At 42.9% G+C, this 10,710-nt stretch overlaps 1 pseudogene; it reads right to left on the bottom strand.

The window, feature by feature from the left end:
• Positions 1-8,008: 8,008 nt before the first annotated feature.
• On the bottom strand, positions 8,009-8,857 carry LOC112837589 (gamma-aminobutyric acid receptor-associated protein pseudogene; annotated as a pseudogene).
• Between the last annotated feature and the right edge of the window lie 1,853 nt (positions 8,858-10,710).

Consider the following 10,710-nt stretch of genomic DNA (forward strand, 5'->3'; position numbering starts at 1 on the left):
GTTGGGGGTGGGGTTCACCCTCGCCCCTGCAGCTCACGTCCGGTTTTGTCTCGGTGACAGTCAGTCATCCAAAATTTGCGGCGGTGAGAAAAACTAGTGTAACAGAGTAGACCGCCCCATATAGTCTTACAGTCCTGCTTTGAAATATTATTTTTCAGAAATGTAGGCAAGTCGCTTAACTTTTGTTGGATCTCAGTGTGCTCATCTGTGCATGAACAGGCTGAAATAAACCCTAAAGAAAAAAGTTCTAAAGTTTCATCTGGTTGAGAATCTTGGTAGTTTAATCTGTGACATCTCTCAAAGCTCAAAGAGAAGGTATAACAGCGGTTTGGTGATAAAACAAGGTTTTTATTTGTTTGTTTTCATTTTTACTATAATCCACAACGTGGATAAAAAGAATCTTTAGAAAGGCATTTTATTGGCTTTCTCTGTAGGCCTCTTGTGAGCACCAAGCGAGATCATGTATGCGAGGTTATTTCAATTTTTAAGTACTGTACAAGTTTTCATTATCATTCGCACCATCTAGGTCCCTATTAAAAAGTTTAGGATGCTTGAAAGTGAAAATGAGGTTGTGGTGTGGTCAAAGTGTGAACAGTAGCCTCCCAAGCAAATGGGAAATCTTGGAATGGTCTACCTGTTAGTGAATTTAATCAGCACCAGCATCCCTTTCTATATGCTGAATAGACCTTGTTTTGTTGTTGTTGTTTGTTTTTATTGTTCTGTACTCAAAATCATGGATAATGTAACCCATCTGCACACATAATTAAAAACAACAAAACATCCTAGCTGTAATGTAAAGGAGAAGCATTGCAAAATAGCAAAATAAAATACATTATTCAAAATATAAAGGTTAAGAGTGCCTGGCTGGCTCAGTCGGAGAAGCATGCAACTCTTAATCTCCGGGTGGTGAGTTCCAGCCCTACCTTGGGTGTAGAGATTATTTAAGTAAATAAATAAACTTCAAAATATAAAGGCTAAATACGTCTATCATAGGAGATAAAAAAGAAGTCATTTACTTGTACACATATGTAACAACTGTAAAAGCAAAATCTGCAATAGATATGTTTTCATTGGTTCCCCAGGCATCATAAGGGCTTACTGTGGGTGGCATGATTTTTCCAAAGTGGTGTACAACTTCTTGGTAAAGTTCTGTCTATATGAAAGTACAGTCTTTCATTGTTTTTCACATAGAAGAATTCTTAGAAATTCTTTGTGCAGGGGTGCCTGGGTGGCACAGTTGGTTGAGCGTCCAACTTTTGATTTCTGCTCCGGTCATGATCTCAGGGTCATGGGATCCAGCTCAGCCAGGAGTCCGCTTAAGATTTTCTCCCTCTGCCCCTCCCCACCTCCCCTCACATGCATATGCTCGAGCACTCTCTCTGTCTCTTTCACATAAATCAATCTTTAAAAAAAAAATTAGTGTATATTAAAACTTCAAAAAATAGGGGTGCCTGGGTGGTTCAGTCGTTAAGCATCTGCCTTCGGCTCAGGTCATGATCTCAGGGTCCTGGGATCGAGCCCCACATTGGGCTCCCTGCTCTGCGGGAAGCCTGCTTCTTCCTCTCCTACTCCCCCTGCTTGTGCTCCCTCTCTGTCAAATAAATAAATAAATAAAATCTTAAAAAAAAAGCTTCAAAAAATAGCATATGTGAAATGGAGTTAGAGTCTAGGCCTCAGACACATAAGTAGGTGTCCGGCAGGACATTGAAAAGTCAGGTGGAATGTGGGACGGTATTTTACTGTCCAGGTTTGTTGCATTGTAGATGTCTGGCATCCCAATTACATGCGGATACCTCCCTTTCCCCCCCAATGATCGTGACAACCTGAAATACCCACACAAATTTCTAGAACACATGCTAGGAGCCAGAATTGTTGAGGCACGCTAGGCTAAGATGTTTTCTGGCTCTTTATTCAATGTGCACTTGGTTTGACTAGAGACAAAGTATTTGGAGGTTTACATTTTGTGTGAAGAGTGTGAAAGACAAAAAGTAACAAAGGTGTAATGGAGTAAATGGATTTATGGGTTCCAGGACTCAAAAAATAAGAGTGAGAAAGGGTCTAAGAAAGAGGTTAATAGGTGGAGAAAACTCTAGTTGGCTCTCAACACCAAACTGAAGCCCTTCCTTGCTAGGCTGAGAGATCATGGAAAACGAAAGCACATTGAAATCTAAGGAAAAGCTTGCAAAGGAAACAACAACAAGAACAGAGAAGTAAAGAAGGAACTCAGTAAAAGTCTGAGCCAACAGAGAAATTAGGTAAAGTACTGTTATATAGATAGACTCTTTATAAATCCTTTATTTGGGGGAGTTTGACATTGTAAGTAAGAATTTAGTTTCAGAAGAGAAAATTAGCAAAGAATAAGGACTCTGAAAGGTAGAAATGAAACCGCTATAGAAACGTAAAAATAGATGGAAATTAAGATAGACACACTAGTTGGGGCATCCTACTGGCTCAGCCTGCAGTCCGCTGATCTTGGGGTCCTGAGTTCAAGCCCCACGTTGGCCTGAGAGATTAAAAAAAAAAAAAAAAAAGATTGGGACCATGAGTTCGAGCCTCACTTGGACAGTAGAGATGACTTAAAAATAAATAACAATGCAATTTGGGCGCCTGGGTGGCTCAGTTGGTTAAGCGACTGCCTTCGGCTCAGGTCATGATCCTGGAGTCCCGGATCGAGCCCCGCATCGGGCTCCCTGCTCAGCGGTGAGTCTGCTTCTCCCTCTGACCCTACCCCCTCTCATGTGCTCTCTCTCTCTCTCATTCTCGCTCTCTCAAATAAATAAATAAAATCTTTAAAAAAAAAATAACAATGCAATTAAGAAAAAAAGATGGACACACTAGAGCTTCAGCAAGGCTTGACTTTAAACTGAACACATTTTTCTCTTCCTCATTCTTGAAGCCTCCCCTCCTCTTCCCCTTCATTTGTTTTTCTGTAGAATCCTGTTCCAGGAACTCCTTACCAGTATTGACATCCCGCTGACCTCAATGTATACTTAACGAGACTCATGGCCAGTGCCACCGCTGGTCATAAGACCACTTGAAGACGTGAACCCGGCTGGCAGCACGGACCAGATTCCTATCGAAACCACCCAGATCCTGTATTTTCCTATAAAACCCCGCAGCCTTTTACCCTGGGCAGGCTTGCAGTCTTTGGAGCCATGAGCCTGCTGCAGCCTCCTTTGCCCTGCAAAGTCAGAAGCTATCTTCCTTCTGTAAACCCAAACTCTGTCTTCGAGTTACTGCTCCGGGGCTCGGAGGTCGGTTTTCCACAACAGAGAGAAATACTGATTGGAGAAACAGTGGTAAAGTATATCATGATACTAATTATTGAAACTCACAAGTCTATATTAACGACTATGTTTGTTTTCATATCTGGCATCTCTGGCACGTTCAGCTTATCGGCCGTGCACACATCGGACCCAAAGTTCCCACCTTTGTGAAGTGAACATTCTAGTGGGGACGGGGGGACAGAAAATAAACATGTAAATATGGAGCAGGTGTGATAGTGAATGGGAGGTGGTCACGGAAGGCCAGGCTTGTGAGCCAAGACCTGCAGTCAATAAGAGAGTCTTTTTTTTTTTTTTCCTATGTAATCTCTGCCCCCAATGTGGGGCTCGAACTCCCAACCCTGAGACCAAGAATGGCATGCTCCACAGACTGAGTGCCCCAGGAAAGGAGTCTTGCAGATAGTTGGGTGAAGAAGATTCCAGGCAGAGGCAAGAGCAAGAACCCCGACGTGAGAGCAATCAGATCACTCCGGCTTGTCTGAAGACCAGAATGAGTGAAGGCAAGAGTTGCAAGAGATGAAGTTTCGACCATTATAAGGACTTGGTTTCTAATCTGAGTAAGATAGGAAGCCAGTGGGGGTTTTAGGCGAAGGAGTGGCATGAGCCAACTTACATAGTGAAAGAACCTTCTGGCTGCTGTGTGGTGACTAGGTTGAGTAGAAGCTGGGAGACTAGCTGGGAAGTTATTGTAATAATTTGGGAGGAAAATGATGGTGGCTTGGACTAAGGGAGGAGAAAGGGCTAGATCCTGGGTATAACCTGAAGATAGAGCCAAGATCGGATTTGCTGTTGGCTGTGGGGGTAAAGAGGTCACATATGTCAGCAAGATTTTTGGTCTGAGTGTCTGGAAAGATGGAGTTGCCATTTACCAAGAAGGAGCAGGTTAGGGACAAGCGAGTCAGACAGAAAGGGACGAAGCCCAGTGTTGCATATGGTAAGTTTGAGGGCCGTACTGGGTATCCAGTGACAATGTTGAAAAGGCAAATGCATATACAAGGGTCAAATTGAGGGGAGTCCTTTGGGCTAGAGGTTTGAATTTAGGAGTCATTAACATATTGATTGCATCTAAAGCCAAGAGGCTTACATTACAGAAATGTTCCTGAAATGTGTGTGAAACATTTGTTTTTCTAAATTGCCTCTTTTAAAGGCAGTGAGAGGGGTGCCTGGCTGGCTCAGTGGGGAGAACATTTGACTCTTGATCTCAGGGTCATGAGTTTGAGCCCCATGTTCAGTGTGGAGATTACTTAAATAAAAACTTTTTTTAAAAAAAGATTTTATTTATTTATTTGACAGAGAAAGACAGCGAGAGAGGGAATACAAGCAGGGGGAGTACAAGGGGAAGAAGCAGGCCTCCCGCTGAGCAGGGAGCTGGACGTGGGGCTCTATTCCAGGACCCTGAGGTCATGACCTGAGCTGAAGGAAGATGCTTAATGACTGAGCCACCCAGGCGCCCCAATAAATAAAAACTTAAAAAAAAATAAAGGCAGTGGGAGAACTTGCTATTTTCAAGTCTGTTGTAAATCATTTTCAAAGAAAATTATACTGTATTTTATCTTTTGAGTAAATCTCTTGGACTTTTGTTAGAATTATTTCATGTCAAGTACCATTATATCAAGTGAATAAAAAGATCATTGTGTTCGTTTTCTCTTGCTGCTGTCAAAAATAATCATGTATTTAGTGGCTCAAAACAACAGAAATTGATTCTTTCACAATCTGGAGTCCAGAAATCTGAAATCAGTATCACTGGGCCGAAATCAAGGTATGACAGGGCCATGCTCCCTCTGGGGGCTCTAGGGGACAATCCCTTCCTTGTCTCTTCCAGCTTCCAGTGGTTGTGGGCATTCCTTGGCTTGTGGCCTCATCAGGCCAATCTCTGCCTTCAAGGTCATGGTGCTTTCTCCTCTTCTGTGTATCAGTCTCCCTTGCCTTTCTCTTATGTACACTTGTGATTGTATTTGGGCCCACCCAGAGGATCAGATTAATCTTCTCTTCTCAAAGTCTTTAACTTAATCACATCTCCAAAAACCCTCTTTCTTTCTTTTTCTCTTTTTAAGATTTTATTTTTTAAGGGGCGCCTGGGTGGCTCAGTTGCTTAAGCGTCTACCTTCCACTCAGGTCACGATCCCAGGATCCTGGGATTGAACCCCGCATCGGGCTCTCTGCTCCTCAGAGAGTCTGCTTCTCCCTCTCCCTCTGATCCTTCCCCCTCTCATGCTCACTCTCTCTCACCCTCTCTCTCAAATAAATAAAATCTTAAAAAAAGATTTTATTTTTATTTTTATTTTTAAAATTTTTTAAAAATATTTTATTTATTTATTTGAGAGAGAGAATGAAAGAGAGCACGAGAGGGAAGAGGGTCAGAGGGAGAAGCAGACTCCCCGCTGAGCAGGGAGCCCGACGCGGTACTCGATCCCGGGATTCCAGATCATGACCTGAGCCGAAGGCAGTCGCCCAACCAACTGAGCCACCCAGTCGCCCAAGATTTTATTTTTAAGTAATCTCTACACCCAACTTGAGGCTCAAACTCACAACCCCAACAAGATCAAGAGCCGCATGCCCTACTGATTGAGCCAGTCAGGCACCGCCCCCCCCAAAGACCCTTTTTCTAATAAGGTAACATTTTCAGTTTCCGGGGTTTGGGATCTGATATCTCTGGGGGCCATTATTTAGCCTAATTACAGTCACCCAACCAATTGTTAAACTCGGGTTTTGATATAAATGACTACATACTCTTTTTTTTTTGATCGGCCTTAATGATTTATAGAAAACTAGGGACACACAAATCGGTTCTTCCCTTATTACTACATACTCTTAATAGCAGACATAACTCCCTCTTTTTCTCTCTGGTAACACTTAAGATATTCCACAAAAAGTCAAATATCATGCTATCTCTATGGCACAACATAGCTAAGAAATACTATTTCCAGGAGAACCCAGCTGGTTCAGACAGGAGAGTGTGTGACTCTTGATCTTGGGGTTGTTAGTTTGAGCCCCACATTGAGGGTAGAGATGACTTAAAAATAAAACGTTAAAAAAAAGAAAAAGAAAAGAAATACTATTTCCAGATCTGTCTTGAGATCACTTGGTGATACTAGGTCAAATATGCTTTGGCATTAAGTAGCTATAATCAGTTATATTTGCACAGGTGCCTCCTTTTATTTGTTTATTTATTTATTTTTAAATATTTTATTTATTTATTTGTTAGAGAGAGAGAGCACAAGGAGGGGCAGTGGCAGGCAGAGGGAGAAGCAGGCTCCCTGCTCAGCAGGGAGCCTGATGCGGGACTCGATCCCAGGATCCTGGGATCTGAGCCAAAGGCAGATGCTTAACCAACTGAGCCACCCAGGCATCCCTTTTTTTTTTTTTAGGTGCCTCCTTTTTTAAAAGGATCAAGGACAGTGTCTTCTTTGATCACTAAAACTTGTTTCTAGTGAGTAGAGGTTACATATAGTCTCATAATTTATCTCAAAAGATTCCAGTGTTTTACCAATTTCCTATAAAAACAGGAAATGCAATAAAACTTTGATAAATTTATTACTAGCTTATTTGTTAAAAGAAAAAGACAAAACTATACCTTTGGCCACAGAACTTCCAGTTTTTTTTTCTGTGTGAAGCAATTTATACCACCTCATTGTCAATTAATTTTTATTTTATGAGCTCATAGCTCCAAGCAATTATACATCAAAGGTATTCTCTGTATTTTTTTTAAAGATTTTATTTATTTATTTGACAGAGAGAGAGCACAAGTAGGCAGAGCAGGCAGGCAGAGGGAGAGGGAGAAGCAGGCTCCCTGCAAAGCAGGGAGCCTGATGCGGGTCTCGATCCCAGGACCCCGGGACCATGACCTGAGCCGAAGGCAGACGCTTAACCTACTGAGCCACCCAGGTGCCCCAAGGCATTCTCTGTATTTAATAGAAGGCTGATAAATGGGTCTACACATAAGAATTGCCTTGGGACTTGCTGTCTGTAGTTGTAGTAAGAATGAATTTATCATTTCATTAGTATCTAACAAGGTCAGACACACAGGTGTTTAAAACACACACTGCTGGAATTAAACAATATTTAATAAAAATTAATTGCAAAGGATAACATTTGATTTTCAAAAGTAACCCTTATAAAGGGGGTATGTGGGGGGGGTTGGGTTAGCCTGGTGATGGGTATTAAAGAGGGCATGTTCTGCGTGGAGCGCTGGGTGTTATGCAGAAACGATGGATCATGGAACACTACATCAAAAACTAATGATGTAATGTATGGTGATTAACATAACAATAAAAAATTTTTTAAAAAGGGGGGTATGTGACATGGACACAGGAACCAACCCGCAAAAGCTTCCAGTGTCCAAAGCTGGAACAATTTGAGCAACAAAACTAACATAGTATTGAATTGTTATTCAAAGTGTAATAAATATGCATGAGTCCAACTGATATAAATAAATAACCAAATGAATAAATAAATGAAGGAGAAGAGGCAAATCTCACAGAATTCCATATTATATATGTAGATACTCTCTCCTCAGGAGGCAGGCTTAATTCCCCTCCCTCGGTTGTGGGCTGGACTTAATAACCCACTTCCAAAGAACAGAGAATGGAAAAGGAAAAATAGTAACTTTACAATGGAAAACATTGGCAGACATGACTTTCACCAGGTGATCAAGGGTAAGGTCAAGCCCTTCATCAAGGGATACTTTGGTAATGTAAGGCAGATCATGGGAATGAGAAGGTACATCTTTTTTTTTTTTTTTTCAGCTTGGTGGTTTCCTCTTTATTGATGTGCCTCCTACCTCCCCCCCACAATTTCAGTCCCTTCCATCTACCCCCAAAAAAGGAGGTAGTGAAAGGAAGGGAATGTTGGGGTTCTGAGCCCCTTGGGCAGTTAGAAAGGGAACAGAAACCAAAACAATCGCTGGATGTGACAGACTGACAATCGAGAAGTCTAAAGCAGAGTGGGAAAGGTGGTAAGAGAAGGGGGCGAAAGGAGAGGTCCAAGAGGTCACCTCCCCCATGAGCCCTCCTGCTAAGAGGGGCTGGAAGAGAGCCTCAAACATTAGGAAGTGCAGGTCCTGAAGAAGGGAGGTGGTGGTTGAGCCCGGAGAAGGAGTAGGTCAAGGAAGGGGGGGACCCCCCACCTCAGGGGGAGCAGCTTCACAGACTGTAGACACTTTCATCACTGTAGGCGATGTATAGAAAGAAGTCCTCTTCATGGTGTTCCTGGTAGAGCTGACCCATTGTGGCACTGGTGGGTGGAATGACATTGTTGACAAAGGAAAACAAGGCATCCTCAGCTCGGAGATGAATTCGCTTCCGGATCAAGAAGTAGAACTGACCAACTGTGAGATCAGAAGGCACCAGGTATTTCTTTTTGTCCAGGTCTCCTATCCGAGCTTTGGGAGCCTTTTCTACTATCACCGGAACCCGGTCCGGGTATTTCTTTCGGATCTTCTCGCCCTCAGAGCGGCGTTTCTCGAACGGATGCTCCTCTTTATACAAGAACTTCATCCTCCCGGGAACCGGGTGGGACCGGGCTGGGCTAAGGGAACCCGGGGGGGGGGGGGGCGGGGGGGGGGGGGGGCCGCGGCGGCGGCCGAGAAGGTACATCTTTATATTACTGTGATGTAACAGTTTTATCCTTCTCTCCTTAGATCAATTTTGATGCGTTGGAAGTCAGTGTCTCCAAAAGCTTCTTCTTGGAGTAGCTAAACATTTAGATAAGATTAATGAATGTTGGGGCACCTGGGTGGCTCAGATAGTTAAGCGTCTGCCTTCGGCTCAGGTCATGATCCCAGGGTCCTGGGATCGAGCCCTGCATCAGGCTCCCTGCTAGGCGGGGAGCCTGCTTCTCCCTCTGCCTCTGCCTCTCTCTCTCTCTCTCTCTCTCTCTCTCTGACTCTCATGAATGATAAATAAATAAAACATTTAAAAAAGTATTAAAAAAAGATTAATGTTACATTAATATAGTGGTTCTCCACTGTAGGACTTCCTCCCTCCCTCTGCACCCCCATATTTGGCAGTGTGTGTGTGTGTGTGTGTTACTGATATTTAGTGGGTAGAGACCAGGGATGCTGCTAAACATCCTACAGTGACTACCACAACAAGAAATTATCTGGCACCATGTATCAGTAGCTCTGAGGCTGAGAACCCTGAACTAATTATATACACCTAATAGATGTTTATTGGGTACCTACACTACCCCTTATACCAGGATACGTTTTCCAGATGATACAGAGAGGACATGGTCTCTGTCTTTTCTGGAAGCTTAAAATCATGTCTGCAATTAGAAAACAGGTGGAATACTTTAGCACTGTACATGACATTTTCTATATAAAGGCCACACTTTCATGCAAACAAGAACCAAAATGAATAGTCCAAATAAGTGTTCCAGGTTGTCTAGAAAGGTCAAGAGTTGTCTAGAACGGCTCTGTGTAAGAGTTGGGACTTTCAATGGGCTTTGACAAACCCACAGACCTTATATACAGTGAGTAGGAAAGAGGAAGATGGAAAGAACCATAATATTTTAGAGGTACTAGGGATATTCTAGGAATGAAACATGATTTGAAGTCATAAAGACTGTAGGTACACTCTTCTTTCAGATGCTACTTGGAGAGTGGGTCATAGTTTTTTCACACAAACCGAGAGGCGGTTTCAGTGTGGGGGATGGGTGCATCATCAGAATCCAGGTGAAGACAATGGATGGAAAAACTCCGTAGAGCATTGATTTGGCGTTCACCTCCCCCATCTCGCCTTCCGAGAACCTCCACCTTCACAGATTGTCACTTATCCGAGGATATAGGCTGTCACAGACGTGTATAGGCTAATACTCTTTTCCTTCTGTTCATATCATTCCTCACCGATTACTTTTTCCTCTTTTTGCCCTGTGTCCCCCACCCCATTTTTTAAATATATGATAATCAGTAACTGTAGATTGTACCGTTGTTAATGGATCATTACTACTTTTCTTAAAGATGATAGCAGCACCTTCAAAGGTCTTTGGAAGTAGATATTGCGGATTCCACTGGTTGAAAAGAAACAAAGATAGAATTCTTGCCAGACTTGCTGACGAGGTGACTTAAAACACTTTAAACAATGCATCTGACCAGTAGATGGCGCCCTCCTCCCTTTGTGTGAATGAGTTATGAATGAATAAGCTCTCCCTTTGCCCTCCCCTCCCCCAAGCGCTGTTGTAGTGAAAACCAAACCGTCCTCAAGTCCTCACCGAATCTTTAAAATTCACCGTCTTTTCTTCTGGGGCAGTCTAATTCAGACCCTCCTCATCTGTCTCCTCTAGTATTCTAATAATATAATCTGCTTCTGGTATCCTTCTGTCCTCTCCCATCCAACACACTGCCATCGGAAATCACTTTTCCAAAACCAAATTGCTGAAAAATGGTGTCACGGGGGATGGAGCGGGGGAAGGATTCTCTGTGAAGGCA

Source organism: Callorhinus ursinus, unplaced genomic scaffold, assembly GCF_003265705.2.
Source record: "Callorhinus ursinus isolate GAN/ISIS: 27379988/994484 unplaced genomic scaffold, GSC_fseal_2.0 scaffold50, whole genome shotgun sequence".
NCBI classification, from domain to species: domain Eukaryota; kingdom Metazoa; phylum Chordata; class Mammalia; order Carnivora; family Otariidae; genus Callorhinus; species Callorhinus ursinus.